Genomic DNA, 18,320 nt, shown 5'->3' with positions numbered 1-18,320 from the left:
TTTTCCAGCATTATACGCAAAGCAACAAGCAGAAAAAGCGGCCCCCCAGTTCTTACGCTTTAAAAAGACAAAAGAAAACAAAATTGATGTTTCACACATATTGCAAAACCCTTATTCCACAGCTGGCGCAGTCATATTGCAATAAGGCTCGCTCTGTTTAGTATGGTGTTGGTTCAAGTAAGCAATTGCATGTATGTGCTTGCGTGAAAAAAGCTTTCTTCATTCGCGCATATATTCTAAAGCGCCCTCATTTGCAGGCGTAGTTCCCAGTAATATAGAAACGGCGAGAGACCGCGCCTTTCTTGTATCGTATATCCTGCAGCTCGCTTTTTACTTCTACCTTCGTTTGACTTCCTTCATCTGCGTGCTGGTATGCAGGTCAGCAACAAAGCGTGACTTGACCCAATGTAACCTGTTCGGCTTGAGTATTAGTTATACTGTGGGCACAACGCATGCCTGCTTTCAATTTCATCATCTCCAAATACGATCATACATTTTACATTTTCTTGTACATTTTAAGTCTAATATCATTTGTAACATCAAGAGAGGCACATTATAATGGGTAAGCAGGTCTTCCCCAGTTTCATGCACTATAGATTCGAGAAAACAATCGCAGTCAAGCGCGCAGCAAGGACCTGTCAAGAACAAAATTTCATTCACTTTAAAAGAGACGCTTTTTGGTGATGAAGAGGCAATACGGTATTTCTCGCTGCTAGTTTCAAAGTAATGACTGACAGATAAAACCCCCGTTTACTATTCTCAGCCAAGGGAGTTATAATCCACTCGTGGCCCGGATAATTTCTTATTTATTTGTTTTGAACTTTTCGCAAATAAGCAGGGGCTAATGAGCCGTACACCAGCGCCAGTGGCGGATGTAAAAATGAACGAGGGAGATAGCCTATGACAGGTCTGCCTGTAAAAAAGAAAATGGGAAACTTCCATCATTAAATATAAAAACATTCCTTAGGCACTATAGACTTTCAAATCTTGAGCGCCGCAGATACGCGAATATTTCTTGAAGTGCCTTGTGCAACTGCATGATCTCTAGCAGCAGATATTGCTATTAAGTCACTGTCAGCCTGATTGGCCTCTCATCTAAACTGATGATAAAAAATAAGGAAAAGGTTAAGAAAATGTTCTTTACTTTATTTGCACTGTCATGAATTATAGCGGCTGCCGATGAATGCGTGAAGCCTCTGTAAACTTGTGTGAATATAGTGAACCTTGAATAATAGAGAGTAACCTAAAGTTAATTCGTGTGCCCTATACATATCCCCATTACTGATTGCATTCATGAACTTGGTGATAAGTAGGGCTTGAGCACATGAGTCACGGCATAAGTATATCTGCTGCTTACAATAGTCCTGACACAACACACAGGTGGACTCTTTCAATAAATTATCGAGTGGAGTGCTGACACAGAATCTTAAAATAGTGCTTCCGTCGTGGCTTCTATATCTGAGTGGATACCGCGCATGGGTAACACCATATCAGCTATGCTCCTACGAGCGTTCTGTTTTTGCTGTACTTGAAGGAAACTTCATGACACTTGTATATCGTTCGCTGCGCCAGGAAATGGCAAATAGCGTTAACTTAAGAAACGCTATGAAGTCGGACAACTACGCGCGTGCTTACGAGAAAACATTGTTTGAAATATTACGGGCATTCATAAAGATTGTCGCAAAGCATGTCGTAGTTGCGGCCCTCTACGTTAGCTTAGTCAAGTCTGTGACCGTCGTGGGACTTGGAGTTGCTTCGCGGAAAGTTAGTTCTATTGACGATGTGGTTCAAGCGACGATGTGCACGCGTGTGGTTTTTAGTGTTAAATTCATTTACTATATGGTATAACATTTAACCGCCGGCATGCTTCAACCAAATTTATTCTATGCAAGCGTCAAGTGTACTGAAATAAATCGACGCTGAGCTGTGGTAACTGCGCTTTTATACGGTCGTTGTTATGTAAACGCAAGCACAAATTGAAAAAAAGAAGAAGTGTGCTCGTAGCACCTAGCTCGCAACTATGGTTGACATATTAGTGCGGCTAGCATTGAAGCAATGTAGTGAGTGACACAACACGCAAACACAGCCAAATCGTGTCATGCGTGACGCGCGCATACAGTGAAGCTACAATCTCGCACTGCCCTCGCAAATAAGGCGCTCAAATTTTGCCAAATTGCTGGGAGGCGCATACGGTTTAATATGCCGTACATATTTCAAGCCTGGAAATTTATTCTGGCGGTCCCGTTAGAAGTTCTTCAACATGAGGAAAAACGAAACAAACAAACAAACAAACAACTAACTAACTAACTAACTAACCAACTAACTAACTAACTAACTAACTAACTAAATAACTAACTAACTAACTAACTAACTGACTAACTAACTAACTAACTAACTAACTAACTAACTAACTAACTAACTAACTAACTAACTAAATAAATAAATAAACTACAAGAAAAAAAAGAAAAGTGTACTCTTTAGACTCCTTTCCATTTAGCACAGTAAATTCGATTGCCGCGAAACTTGAAATCTGCGGCCAACTTATAATTCGCCAGTTAGCCATTTTCAACGAGCATGCTAAAAGAAGAGGTGAAGCAGTAAAAAAAGGAAAGATCAATTGTAAAGGGAAGGAAGAAAAAAAACTAGCAAATGACCACCAATCTTTCTGCCTTCAACGAATTTGTCGTCCGGCGAACAAACTAAACTTTAAAACTAAAGAAAAAATATACGACGCTCAATCAATACGAGGAAATTATATAACAGCGCTTATCCAATTTCCTCTCCGACTGCGAATAAGCGAACTCATAGCCCCGCTCACTTGGAAATGCACAATCTCTGTGAAAAGGGGGACTGCACCGACACACACTTCGACGGTTGTTGCAACTGTTGTATCTGGCACACTGAGGCGGCCCATCGGTGGTCGTTAAAGGCTTCCGAATCGCAACGGATGCGGTGGAGGAAAAACAGTTTATCGACGATGCAGCGATCACAACTCCGTGTCCGCTACAGGCGTTGAGAAGCATTAGAGATATGTGTTTGCCGGTGGCTACACTGAAGGCTCAAAGACGCTATGAAAAAAACTGCTAAAATCTTACGGCTGCTTCTTTCCGTTGACGTATACATCGTTTTTCCAGACTGAAGTGGTTTGTGCACCAAGCGATTCAACACTTGAATACGCGTAATCTTGTGCACTCGCAATGCATCCACACTGAAAGTCAACTGAGCGATGAAATAACTCAAACTTAGCGCATCTCGTCTTGGGCAGTCATCCCTATATCACGCGTGCAATGTCAAGTCACACATCTGCGTATTAATCAACCAAAGGCAGATGAGTCACATTGGCGTGCCCTACGAGACTATATGAAAAACTATACAAGCGATATCTACAGTTTTGGCTACTTCATGAACACACAAAGTTTCTCAAATGAGAAGCTATGAACGCGACGTGTATTAATTGGTGAGCCTTCTAATCCCTTTACAATTGCAGAACGACTGAATCCTTCAGGAATGATAGTTCAGGCATACAAACCGAATGCACAATTTAAATTGTATAAAAGATGTCACTGTTTGCAGCGAGTCATATTGTGAAATACGATAAGATTTTACGAATGAGAAACACTGGGTTATAGGAACAGTTCTGGTACCTAAGGTTCTTTGTGAATGCGGCACTGTGTGTTGGAGAAATAAATGCTTTTTGGCCAAACACGCACACACACACACAAATAAGAAATAAAGAAAAGAGTACCACGTAACATGTGAAGGTGTTACGAGGGTGGCAAATCAGGTTACGCAACGTGAAGTAATTGCGAATGTAGCTTATTTTTACATAGGAGCTGGTACGTAGCTAGGCATTTCTATAGCCAACTGTAGTGCGCCGCTATACAGGCTGCAACACATGCTTTACTTACATAATTATTGCACACTGATAGACGTGAGCCTGCACATTGACGGAGGCTGCGCAGACAATTCATGTTTTTCCAAACAAATATGGTATAACCTGAAATGCTGCTATAGGTTAAATAATAGCAATGAACGCCACTTGAGAATCTGAGGCAAGTGCCGCCTCAAAGAGGCGTTCTGTAGTATCCAGAAAAATATATGCGGACATTTGGACTGAATTATCACTGGCCTAAGGCGATAATTGCATATCCGACCAATTCTCGCATATTGTTGATGAATTTGCCAGATGGCTTGCCAAGATAAAAGAATTCCTTGAAGATAGGCTCCCACAACTCCTGATAAAAATTTTTGCCGGTCCAACAAAGTTATGCAATATATATATATATATATATATATATATATATATATATATATATATATATATATTGCGTACTTATGCAATACCGGTGATTGGTTCGCAGTCTAGAACTCTAACATCCCCAGCAGCGAATACCCTCGTTTACTGCTTTCTAAAGAGAACGGAACATACCCTCCTAAAAATTGTGCCTGCTGATGCCTTCAAGTCGAGTAATTTGAAGCTGCTGCCGATGACTTCATGATGAGCTAAAAGGGCTGATTGTCTATAATCGAACAGCAGCTACAACTTCATGTTGCTGCTTCAATCATTTTTTTAGGCATACGCCCGGGCTCGCAGGGAATTTTATCAGAGCATTACTCTTACTAAAAATGTATGCTATTGTGCCTTAGGTTGAATTCAGCCTTTAACGGCCATCTGTGTGGAATGATTTAAAGTATGTATCTTGTAGCGCTTTCTGTTGTACTAACGCAGCACTGACAGCAACGTGTCCATGAAACAGACAAACATATGTCATTGAAAAGCGTTCTGAAATTTACTCTATATAATCTTGGTATTAATGCTAAGTTTCACTTCCGCTGGGCATGATTCATGAGTAATGTACCTACACCAAAACAAGATAATTTAATCCCATTGTCTTTTGTATACGACGTCCACATCATGTTTAATGTTGTGTTATTCGTAGTGCGCTATTCGAATGTTCTGTTATTCCAACTTGGGGCCCCATAACGTGAAACTTTTCCAATATCTTTTTATTCCAATCTCCTGACGTCAAATTTGCGTAACCACCGGCGTAAGATCGAGCGGTGACCCACAGCGTTGTGAGAAGCCAGTATTCAAATGCTCTCCTCGTTTATAAGAGGTTAGTTTTGTTTGCGTTTAGAACGAATAACATTGCCTACATTGAGCGGCTTGTCTTATCTAATTTGCTGACAAGGGGTGAGGAGGACGCTAACGTGGAGGGGGATTCGATGGGGCCGAGCCAGTGCACTGAAATTGATAACTGCATTAAGAGGGGGATGCTGACGCCTGCGATTGGTCCGCTTTCCCGTACTTGACTTAAGGTGGCTGGTCGAAAGTCATGGCCGTATGCAACGGTAGGCTAAAAATGCCGCTAAAACGCGTCCTGAACAAAGGATAGTTGGAAAAGCGAGCTCGTAAACGCGCCGAAAGTGCTATAGAACGTTATACGGCCACGCAAAAAGGTTTATTGTACGCAATTGAACCCATGCTCTCCTGCAGGTGCGAGTAGCCCTGCAGTGTCTGAGGGATCGGCGGCAGCCATTTTTCATTCCTTACGGAACGGGGCAGCTTGTGCCTATTCAGAAGAAAATTCCGTTTTGTTCGGCATATTAATGTATCTATAACGAGTACGCGTCACTTTGACGCGTTGAGCTTTCGCTGTCTTGTGACGTCGCGTGACAGGCAGGTTAAGTGGGTGCAGGCCGAAAACATTTGACCAATAGCCGAGGGTTAATGGTTTAAAGGCGTGGAATCAGAGTAACTATTGGTTTATTTCGGTCCAATGATGCATAATCAGTGCGTACGCGTCATATCACATGGGGTGCTATTGCAGTTTTCGTGACGTCGCGTGACAGGCTGGCGAAGTGGAGGTGGCCGAAAAAACAGTTTTTGCCCAATCGTGGAGAGCTGATTGCAGAAATAGAATACTAAACTTTGGAATAGCTTTACATTATAGCGTCCCAGCTCTACCTTAGGGCTTCTCTCGCTTGATCTATATCTTGACCTTGAATAATACAGACGCTATGTGAAACGCCAAATGCTTTGATGCTACCACTAAATTTGCGAACTTATTCAAATGAGAAAGTTATTATACCGTTCACAAGGATGGCTTCGTGGGCTAGTTGGTAAAGCATCTTAAAGCGTTAACAGCGCAAATGGACGGGGACAGAGCGAGGAACAAGAGGGCAGAGCGTGAAACTACAACTGGCACTTTATTAGCAGGTTGCATATTCTAACGTGGTGCAAGTGTCTGTCGCGGAACGTATCTTAATAAAATCGCGATCGAGCACGCAGAAGCCAGTTGCCGATGTCTCTCCCAGCAAACGCCTTAAAGAAAGTATGGTACCCTACATGCACGGGGATATTCCATAATATAAAAACAATGGCCCAAAGGGCAAATGTATGAGTTGTCCTTTCTGCTACCAACTAGCTCGGGAAGCTTTGCAAATTGACGGATCCAAATGCCGTCCCGTCCACTAAGTGCAGTAAGCACCACCGCAAAATGTTCGTCGAGTGTGTTCACCGTCTGGTTTACAACTTCCCGCTTTCACGTGGGAAACATTCCATCAGGCTAACTGGGCGTTGCCTCAATGATGGGCTCCGCGAACACCGCAACTACACAAAAAATGGCACCGGTGAGTTCTTGGTGATTCATTGTCGCGATCATGGCTGAAAACCTATCGAGGACGATTGCACGATTGTCTCCCGGGGCAGGACGCTGCTCATCCGCGAAATAACTGAATCGCAGATGATTGCGAAATTGGGTGATAAGTGTGTTATTTTCCCTTCACTGGCTCTGGTGCTCTTCACTGGCTCTGGCTCTGCCGCCTCCAGTTTCCTGGAGGCGGCATTGCATGACTCGTGACTATATTACACGAACGTACAGTTCATTTTCTTCATGTAAGCACTTGCATAATCTATACTGTTCCACATATATAAACCGATTCAGTAGCACAATACATTTAGTTGAAAGCTTGCGCTTGGTACGCGTCTTTTTTGTTACCCAATAATACATGAGCATCGATGCTATTTTCAAGTGGGTATAAGAATTTCATACTAAACTTGTTGCGGACGACGACAGGCCGATGCGTTCAACGCAAAGATTTCCTTCATTAGCTCCCAACATGACGTTTCCCCCACGCTCTCCACATATTGTCCAGCCGCGCACTGCACACCCAACACGTACCTGAAGTGGTTGCTTAGCGGCTTTGCTGTTGCGCTGCTAAGCACGATGTCACGCGATCACGTGCCAACAGCCGCAGCCGCATTTCGATGGGGGTGAAATGCAAAGATGCCTGTGTCCCGTGCAATCGTGGCACGCTAAATGTGTGCGAGTGTATTAGAACAAAGAGATCTACACTCTAAAGAGTCATCTGAAGTCACTCTAAAGTCACTCTAAAGAGATCTAAAGAGTCATCGTGAAGTGGAGATTGATTTCTTGCAGCACAATGTCCATCAAAGTTTCAAAAGTTGCCGGGTCACTTGCCGCCCCGAAGCCCATCCTGAAGAACTGAAACGCACTCTGATGGCAGATGAAGGCCGTGCTCCTAATATCACCATGGCAAGCGAGAACTTGGAAAAACCATTGGGAGAGATGGAAGCTTGAGAACCACTCAGCTCAGCCAAGGTGTACTGGCAATGAGTCCGTTCGAGGCACCAGATAGGCAGACACCTTGATACGTGCTTTCAACGTCAGTAGTCTACAGCAGGGTGGCGGCCTCCAGACAACTTCGCGACAAGGCGCTGGGGAACTTGTCCAAAGGCTGCTGCTTCGCCTTATAAGACCCTGCTCAAAGAGGTCATGTAGTCCGCCGACAGTGATTTTCTCCTTAGATTTCACTGGATAGAACTTGTATCTCACAGTTGCGCTATCCCCTTAGTCTATACATTGCTGAGCGTAGTTGGCAGAACCGTGAATCGCGGTGAACATGGAATGAAGACGGCAAATACTTCCTTCATGCTTCACGGGTAAGCGGTTTGCTCCTTCTTTGCGAATTTTTGTCACCTAATACTAGGTGTAAACAACGAATAGTTTCACCTAACTGCTGGCAACAACACCGAATTGTTTGTTGGTGCAAGTACAGCCAAAGAAAAATATCTTTCTAACCTTCAGAGCGTTGTACAGTATCTATGAAATGGAGTATGGGTAAGTCTTTTGGTTATTGCATGTTGTTTATTCGAAACTCAATAGAAACTACCACACACTATATTGGATTGAATGAAAGCTAAGAGAGATTTATTATATTTCTACGTGCTAAAAACTGCCAGATTATCTGCTTTCAATAGGATTTATTCTGCTCATGGTTGCAATGTCTTAAGCCTGGTTTAGCACTGTGGCTTGGGTTCATAGCTCATAAATAAATAACTTAGTGTACAAGATATCAAATGGCCATGACGGTCGAAGTCCCTGCATGATAAGATATTCTAAATACTCGTTATTTGGCCACCGCACCAATATGTTACCCTTTAATGGTTAAGCACAGTAGTCTACTCTGTTCAGCAGTTAAAGCAAGGCGAGAGCGTAAATGCTGAACTCGCAAATAAGTAGTCCTCGAACTGAAGGCATATTAGTAAAACCGAGAGGCACTGTAAACTTTCTTACTTCAGCATCTCTGAGTTTTCGCATTCACTAACATGCTTTGCAATCGAAACCAAACCTTGCTCTTGCGTACTAGGTGGGGAAAGTTTTTTAAACAGGGTTGAAGTACCTCAGACAGGCTGGCCAACGTTTCGATAGGTGGACCTATCTTCGTCAAAGGCGGCCTCGTCATCCTCGGCGTGTTAGTTTTAAAGGGTTAGTGCAGTGACGTCACGTGCGGGTGTTGTCGCTGGCGGCTGGTTTTAAAGAGAGAGATTACAAGAGGGAACAGGCGCTGTCGTCTGACGTCTGTGAGCATCATTCTCAAGACGGAGGGACAAGAGCGTGAGAGTGGGCACGCGGGGAGGAAAGAAAAGAAATAGAAGCAGAAAAAAGGGAAAAAAAGGAAAAAAAAGCAGGGGGGAGCCAGGGCCGTACCAAGACACAACAAAGGGGGGGGGGTGAAAGAAAAAGAAAGAGAAAAATGAAATCTTTAAGAAATACGGGGGCTTGGGAGCGTGTTGGGGATGCGAAAGGTTAGGAGGTATTCAGGGGAAGTCGTTGGCGGCATGTTTTTGAGGCATTAGAACGGCCGGTCAAGCAATAGGTCGAGTAATTTTGAAATAGTTAAGGTGGCGACGAGGATTCTGCGGTGCAATGTGTGGGGTGACTGAAAGGCAGCGGCATGGTCTTTCAAGGGGCACTGCCCCACGCGCTTAACGTAGGTGTCGTTACGGCGGCATCCAGAAGGCGATACTCTGGCTTGAGGCGCCGAAAAAGGCATATTGACTTCGGAATGTGTTGTCGAGGGGGTTTAAAAAAAAAGGCCAAAAAAAGGGGGGGGGGCAGGGGGAAGGGGGGGCGAAATCGGTATAGCAAACAGGAGGGTGACGCGTGCAGAAGCGGGCGCGGGCAAGTGTACATGGAAGAAGGGTATCGTACACTTGGTATAGACGTAAAATCCTGAAAGAGTACATTAAATTGAGTAGTAGGCAGGAAAATTTTTTTCCCTTTCTCCCTCCTTCCCCTTTTTTTTCCTCCGAAATGAAAGAGTAGGTGAGGTTAAGAATTAAAGTTGGCTGGTGGCCTAATGTGGTTGATGATATGAGAGTTTCAGATTTAAGTTACAGCTTTTAAAGATTCTAAGTTGCCGCGTGCCAAATTAATTCCTGTCGGGTGTAGGCAATTAAACTTGTGTATGAGGTATGATTCCGTGTACTTCCTTTCGCGAGGGGAACGGAAATTTGTTTGTAGTATATAGAGCCTTGCTTTGTCAAACATATGACCATGTTCATTAAAGTGGCTGGCTACTGCTTTGGGTAAATTGTGTTTTGTGTCCGCGCGGTGACCATTGAGTCTTGTATTGATTTGTTGTCCGGTCTCACCTATGTATTGTTTGCTACAAGCGGCGCATTCTAGACAGTAGACTACATTGCTTGATGTGCAGGTGAAAGCCGAAGTTACCTTGTGTGTGTAATTCGACGCTGTACTTTTTACTGTAGTAGTGGATTGAATGTGTTTGCATGTAGAGCACCTGGGGCAACCACAGGGATTGGTTCCTAACTTCTTCTTTTTCTGTAGTTTGGCGTGCACAAGAACATCTTTAAAATTAGTGTTGCGTCTGTAGGCTACTCTGGGAGGGTCGGGAAAAATCTTCTTAAGTTTCTGGTTGCTGGTGAGAATCGGGTAGTATTTACTTAGGATGTTATTCACGTTTGGGAGTGCGTTTGAGAATTTAGTAGTAAGAAGAGGCGTTGTTGTTCTTGTGATCTTCGGGCGGGGCTTGAGGACCTCGGCTCGATCAAGTTTGGTTGCAGCGATGTAAGCTGTTTGAAGGTCACTGTTTGGGTGGTTCCTGTTTGATAGCGTTTCTTTAAGGTGATCGAGTCTATCTATGTAGTCTTGGTTTTCAACGCAAATGCGACGTAGTCGTGTGGCTTGGCCTTTAAAGATGCCTTGTTTGCAATGTCTGGGATGGTGGCTGGTATATTCTAGGTACTGTTGTTTGTCGAAAGGTTTCCTATACAGCGTTGTCTTGAGTTCACCATTGTCAATGTATATTGTTGTGTCCAGAAAGTTTATGCGCTCAGTTGAGGATTCTGATGTGAATTTTATTGTTGGGTGAACAGAATTTAGAAAGGATACATATTTATCTAGACTGTCTTGGCCATGTCCCCAGATTATGAGTATGTCGTCTATGTATCGTAGGTATGTGTGGAGCTTGGTAGTGCAGCGCGATAGGAAATCTGTTTCTAGAATCCCCATAAATATGTTCGCGTAGGTTGGTGCAAAAGGCGTACCCATGCTTGTACCATGTATCTGTAGGTAGTAACTCTCTTCAAATTCGAAGTAGTTATGTGTGAGAACTAATTCAAGGAGAGACAGGTAAACTTCAGTAGAGTGTTGTGCACTGTGTTTAGACAGCGTTTAGTGTTTAGCACTGTGTTTAGACAGCGTTTAGTGTTTACATTCCTTAACCACTACCTTGGTAACTTGCCGAAAACACTTCCGTCATTTGTACAAGATACGCCCCACCTGCTGAGAATTATAGAAGACATTAATACTAAAGGCACACTACCCCACAACACAATTCTCGCAACACTAGACGTCACGGCGCTGTACACCAACATTCCAATCCCTGATGGTTTATCTTCGATAAAACAAACGCTGTCTAAACACAGTGCACAACACTCTACTGAAGTTTACCTGTCTCTCCTTGAATTAGTTCTCACACATAACTACTTCGAATTTGAAGAGAGTTACTACCTACAGATACATGGTACAAGCATGGGTACGCCTTTTGCACCAACCTACGCGAACATATTTATGGGGATTCTAGAAACAGATTTCCTATCGCGCTGCACTACCAAGCCCCACACATACCTACGATACATAGACGACATACTCATAATCTGGGGACATGGCCAAGACAGTCTAGATAAATATGTATCCTTTCTAAATTCTGTTCACCCAACAATAAAATTCACATCAGAATCCTCAACTGAGCGCATAAAATTTCTGGACACAACAATATACATTGACAATGGTGAACTAAAGACAACGCTGTATAGGAAACCTTTCGACAAACAACAGTACCTAGAATATACCAGCCACCATCCCAGACATTGCAAACAAGGCATCTTTAAAGGCCAAGCCACACGACTACGTCGCATTTGCGTTGAAAACCAAGACTACATAGATAGACTCGATCACCTTAAAGAAACGCTATCAAACAGGAACCACCCAAACAGTGACCTTCAAACAGCTTACATCGCTGCAACCAAACTTGATCGAGCCGAGGTCCTCAAGCCCCGCCCGAAGATCACAAGAACAACAACGCCTCTTCTTACTACTAAATTCTCAAACGCACTCCCAAACGTGAATAACATCCTAAGTAAATACTACCCGATTCTCACCAGCAACCAGAAACTTAAGAAGATTTTTCCCGACCCTCCCAGAGTAGCCTACAGACGCAACACTAATTTTAAAGATGTTCTTGTGCACGCCAAACTACAGAAAAAGAAGAAGTTGGGAACCAATCCCTGTGGTCGCCCCAGGTGCTCTACATGCAAACACATTCAATCCACTACTACAGTAAAAAGTACAGCGTCGAATTACACACACAAGGTAACTTCGGCTTTCACCTGCACATCAAGCAATGTAGTCTACTGTCTAGAATGCGCCGCTTGTAGCAAACAATACATAGGTGAGACCGGACAACAAATCAATACAAGACTCAATGGTCACCGCGCGGACACAAAACACAATTTACCCAAAGCAGTAGCCAGCCACTTTAATGAACATGGTCATATGTTTGACAAAGCAAGGCTCTATATACTACAAACAAATTTCCGTTCCCCTCGCGAAAGGAAGTACACGGAATCATACCTCATACACAAGTTTAATTGCCTACACCCGACAGGAATTAATTTGGCACGCGGCAACTTAGAATCTTTAAAAGCTGTAACTTAAATCTGAAACTCTCATATCATCAACCACATTAGGCCACCAGCCAACTTTAATTCTTAACCTCACCTACTCTTTCATTTCGGAGGAAAAAAAAGGGGAAGGAGGGAGAAAGGGAAATAAATTTTCCTGCCTACTACTCAATTTAATGTACTCTTTCAGGATTTTACGTCTATACCAAGTGTACGATCCCCTTCTTCCATGTACACTTGCCCGCGCCCGCTTCTGCACGCGTCACCCTCCTGTTTGCTATACCGATTTCGCCCCCCCCCTTCCCCCTGCTCCCCTTTTTTTTTAGCCTTTCTTTTTTGAAACCCCCTCGACAACACATTCCGAAGTCAATATGCCTGTTTCGGCGCCTCAAGCCAGAGTATCGCCTTCTGGATGCCGCCGTAACGACACCTACGTTAAGCGCGTGGGGCAGTGCCCCTTGAAAGACCATGCCGCTGCCTTTCAGTCACCCCACACATTGCACCGCAGACTCCTCGTCGCCACCTTAACTATTTCAAAATTACTCGACCTATTGCTTGGCCGGCCGTTCTAATGCCTCAAAAACATGCCGCCAACGACTTCCCCTGAATACCTCCTAACCTTTCGCATCCCCAACACGCTCCCAAGCCCCCGTATTTCTTAAAGATTTCATTTTTCTCTTTCTTTTTCTTTCACCCCCCCCCTTTGTTGTGTCTTGGTACGGCCCTGGCTCCCCCCTGCTTTTTTTCCTTTTTTTCCCTTTTTTCTGCTTCTATTTCTTTTCTTTCCTCCCCGCGTGCCCACTCTCACGCTCTTGTCCCTCCGTCTTGAGAATGATGCTCAAAGACGTCGGACGACAGCGCCTGTTCCCTCTTGTAATCTCTCTCTTTAAAACCAGCCGCCAGCGACAACACCCGCACGTGACGTCACTGCACTAACCCTTTAAAACTAACACGCCGAGGATGACGAGGCCGCCTTTGACGAAGATAGGTCCACCTATCGAAACGTTGGCCAGCCTGTCTGAGGTACTTCAACCCTGTTTAAAAAAAATTGGAGGACGCTTAAGCTTCGCCTTCAAGAGTGGAACGCGATAGCGTTCCCGTCGACCCGCCAATGGGTGTAAGACAATGGGCTACAGGGCAGCCATCACTTACGAGGCGCCCCGCATCAGACGCGGTGAGCGTCGAGCCATATGGTCGAGCAACGCGGCGTTCGGCGCAGCAATGAAACGTGCGCCTGAGCAAGCGGAGCGAACCAAAGAACTCGGTATCCCGGAGGGGGAAATGATGCACGCCAGCCAAACGCCGTGATCGGCACGGGCAGAGAGATAGAGAGATAGTGATCTAAAGAAAGGAAGGACGCTTGATTCTGCGGAGGGAGCGAGGCGAAGCGTTGTCAGGGGAGAGAGTCCGAACCGCGACAGCTCCAATGCGCGCGTGGCGCGCCATCTGTCGGGGCAGCGCCGTACATGGAGAGGAGGGGCTCTTCTGTGTTTGCCGCAAGATGGCTCTCCGTGTGCGGAAAGCGCAGAAGAAATGCAGCGAAACGCACTTCGCTACTCGTGTAATTGCGACTTCTGTAAGTTACATGTTCATAATTACCTATATACACCACAGTATAACTTTCCACGGCTCGTTTCGAAGGCAACACCGCATTCACTAGAGGCGCGTGTGTACCTTTTGGAAGCATCGAAATCGTGGCTGAGTGGTAGCGTCTCCGTCTCACACTCCGGAGACCCTGGTTCGATTCCCACCCAGACCATCTTGGAAGTTGCTTTTTATTTATGGAGTGCCTGCCGTGATTTATCGCTCACGGTCAACGCCGCAAAATGCTGACGCCGACGCCGACACCGACGCCGACGACACCGGCTTTTCTGCGACACGAGCTCCTTAACGCTATCGCGTTAAAAGTTTATACCACAGTGTGCCATTCCATCTGCCAGCCCCTTTCTTGTTTTAGGTGGGGAAAGGATTTTTCTTTTTTTGGAGTCAAGCGAAGGCAAGCTTTAGAAATGGTGCATATAACAATCATGACCTTATCTGAGGAGAACTGCGGCTGCAACTATAAGGAATATAACTTGTAGTGCAGAAGAACCGCGCCCATTAATTTGTCGTATGTTTCGTACTGTCTGGTCGTTGATTGATTGAGCGTGGTTGCGCAGTTTCCAGCGTATACTATTCGGACGCCGTAGCCGCATTCACGAAGCGATACTGGCACTTTCACTAGCCGTTTGCAGGCATACATGAAACACGTGAAATGAAGAGTATCATATACATCGTACTAAACATATGTAATGATCATCATCATCAGCAGCAGCATCATATTTTATGTCCCCTGCAGGACGGAGGCCTCTCTCTGCCATCTCCAATTACCCCTGCCATGTGCCAATGGATTGCAACTAGCGGCCGCGACTTCGTAATTTCATCGCCCCACCTAGTCTTATGCCGCACTCGACTGCGCTTCCTTTCATTTAGCACCCATTCTGTCACCCTAAAGGTCCACTGGTTATGTTACTTGCGCATTACATTACCTACCAGGCACCATTTTTTCTGGTAATGTAAATTACAATATCGGCTTTCCCCATTTGCTCTTGATCCACCACCGCTGTCTTCCAGTCTCTTCAGTTTACGCCTAACACTCTTCGTCCCCTCAGTCTATGCGCGGTCCTCAACTTGCTCTCAACCTTCTTTGTCAGTCTCCAAGTTTGTGCCTCATGTGTCAGCGCAGGTACAATGCACTGATGTGCACTTTCCTTCTAGCGATAATGAGATTCAGCTTAAGTTTGATGTGGCCGAATTGGTTTAACATAACTGAAGAAAAAAGATACTGCAAAGACGCGGACTTAAAGAAGAACATGTTACATAATGTTAGCACCTGTCCATCGTGTATGTTTTGCTTTTAGTCCGTGTCATGGTAGCGCTGCTTTTTCTTCAAGTAATGGTAATGGCAACGTTCCAGTCAGGAGCTGACAATGTCAGTCGTAAGCGCTGTAACCCACTTTTATTCCTCTGTGAATTTCCTTCTCATGATGAGGGTTCCATGTGAGTAATTTACTTAGGTAAACGTACTCCTTCGCAGACTTTAGAGGCTGGCTAGCGATCCCGGATTCTCGTTCCTTTGCCCAATTTTCCATGAATATCTTTATATACTGCATGTTAATCTTCAAACCGACTCTTTAACTGTCTCTGTTAAAGTTCTAAATCATTTGTCGTAACTCGTCTCCAGTATTGCTGAACAGGACAATGTCATCTGCAAACCAAAGGTTGTTGAGATATCCCCCGTTCTTACTCCTGAACCTTCGCCGTTTAAAAGCTTGAATACTCCTTCCAAGCCCACAAGGAGTAGCATTAGATAGATTGTGTATCTTTGTCTGATCCCTTTCTTCGTAAGTATTTTCCTACTTTTGTTGTGTAGAATTAAGGTAGCTGTGGAATCTCCGTAGATATTTTCCAAGATATTTACGTAAGGGACGTGTAGTCCTTGATTATGTATTGCCTCTATGACTGCTGGTATCTCTACTGAATGAAGTATATTTGAGTAATCTATGAAACCCTTATAAAGAGGCTGATTGTACTCTGTGGATTTTTCAATTACCCGATTAAAGACGTGGATGTGATCCACTGTGGAGTATCCCTTTCGGAAGGTAGCCTGTTCCCTTGGTTGTCTGAAGTCCAGTGTTGCCCTTATTCTATTGGAAATTATCTTGGTGAACATTTTATATTACACTGGGAGTGAGCGAATGGGCCTATATTTTTTAAATTCTTCAACGTCTCTGTTTTTTGGGGTTAGTGTAATGTTTGCATTCTTCCAGTTCTCTGGGACCCTTGAAGTCGATAGACAGGTCGTATAGAGAGCCGCCAGTTTTTCAATCATTATGTCTCCTCCATCTCTCATAAAATCGACTGTTATTCATCTTTTGCTGCCGCTTTCCCCCATTTCCTGTCTTGCAAGTCCCTTGAAACCTCATCGATAGTTCTAGAAGGAGCCTCCGAAATCCGGAGGTATCGTGGCGCCTCTAGGTACAGTGGAGATCAGTATAGAGTTCTTCCGCTGCTTTACTATAGCTTCGAGATAGCTGATGATATTACGCTGCTTATCTTTCAGTGCCTACATCTTGGTTTGTACAATGCCAAGTTTCCTTCTCACTGATTTCATGCCGCGTCCATATTTTTCACGGCTTCCTCGGTCTTTCTCATGTTATAATTTCGAATTTCTCTCATTTTCTCTTTGTTGATAAGTTTTGACAGTTCCGCGAATCCTATATTATCTCTTGAGCTGGACACTGTCATTCTTTGTCATTTCTTTATTAGGTCCTTTGTTACTTGGAATAGCTTGCCTACTGGTTGCGCTGGTGCCTAACCTCCAACTTCAGCTGGTGCCTCTGAGGCTAACCTAGTTACGGTTTCATTCATTACCTCTATATTATCTTGATCTCTAACTTCTAAGGCTGCAAATATGTTTGCAAGTACCAACCTGAACTGATCGGCTATTATCCTTATTGCATCTAGGTTGGCATGTTCTTCTTGATCAATTTTACTATTTCTTTCTTCAAATTGAGATGAAACGTAGCCCTCGGTAACCTATAATCACTGCAGTTTACCCTACCTATCACTTCTACAACCAGAAGTATGCTGGGATCGGCAGGCAGTATTAAATCAATTTCATGTCTTATTTCTTCGCTAGGGCTTTTCCAGGTGCACTTTCTGTTGCTATGCTTCCCGAAGAAGGTGTTGAGTATTCGAAGTCTATTTCATTCCGCGAATTCTACCAAAATCTCTCCTCAAGGGTTCCTAAAGTCGACACCATACTTCCAACTTGCTATTTCAACAGCCTGCTTTCCCCCCACTTTTGCAATAATGTCGGCCATTAATACGTTAGAGTTTGCACTTTCTCATCGCTAATTCAGCATCTTCATAAAACTTATCTATTTCAGCATCATCATGAGTGGAGGCTGGAGCCTAGGTCTTCACTACTTTTATTCTGTACCTCTTATTAGGTTTGATTAGGACTACTGTAAAGGTCTCATTAATGCTGTAGAATTCGCCAATATTGCCTGCTATTTTTTTGTGAATTAGAAGTACTACGCCTAATTGCTTCTTATCTGCGAGACCTCTATAGCAGAGGACATGACCATTAGTCAGCACTGTATAAGCCTCACCAGTTCTTCTGACCTCACTAAAGCCAATATTATCCCAAACAATGCCTCATATTTCCTCCAAAAGTCCTGCTAAGCTAGCCTCACTCAACTGAGCTCGAGTGTTAAAGGTTGCCAGGGTCAGTTTGCATTATGATATAGTTACAACATTTAAAGCAAGGTGGAAGAAAATAGTACGAGCTTGTGGCTGAAGATGAAGACCACAACGCTAAGACCACAAGAATTACCGGACTTGCGTGTGTTTTGTACGTAACCTGTAAATAAATGCCCTTTATTTGTAATCCTTGTGGTACAGTTTGGTGGATGTGCCGGATACATGTAATGCACGTCATGTAATGTAATACACGTCACCATGCCGACTGACGAAGAGCCTGCAACACCGACGACTACCATGGCGACCACGATGCCAGCCATCTTGGCTCAGCGTCGCGAACATGGTGTGCTTATGGGTACCAACAATCTTGACGTTGAAGACTGGCTCCGGATGTACTAGCGTGTCAGCGCAACTAACAGGTCGCATCAGACCGTTATGTTAGCCCACGTGATCTACTTGGAATACACTGCAAAGGTCTGGTTTGCAGTGTAATTCTACACACCAAGAGGAGCTTGAAAGTGGGAAGCAATGCAATAAAAGTCTGTGCGAACTTTCGGGG

This window comes from Dermacentor albipictus, unplaced genomic scaffold (genome assembly GCF_038994185.2).
Source record: "Dermacentor albipictus isolate Rhodes 1998 colony unplaced genomic scaffold, USDA_Dalb.pri_finalv2 scaffold_35, whole genome shotgun sequence".
Lineage (NCBI taxonomy): Eukaryota > Metazoa > Arthropoda > Arachnida > Ixodida > Ixodidae > Dermacentor > Dermacentor albipictus.
Note: the sequence above shows the minus strand (reverse complement) of the source record.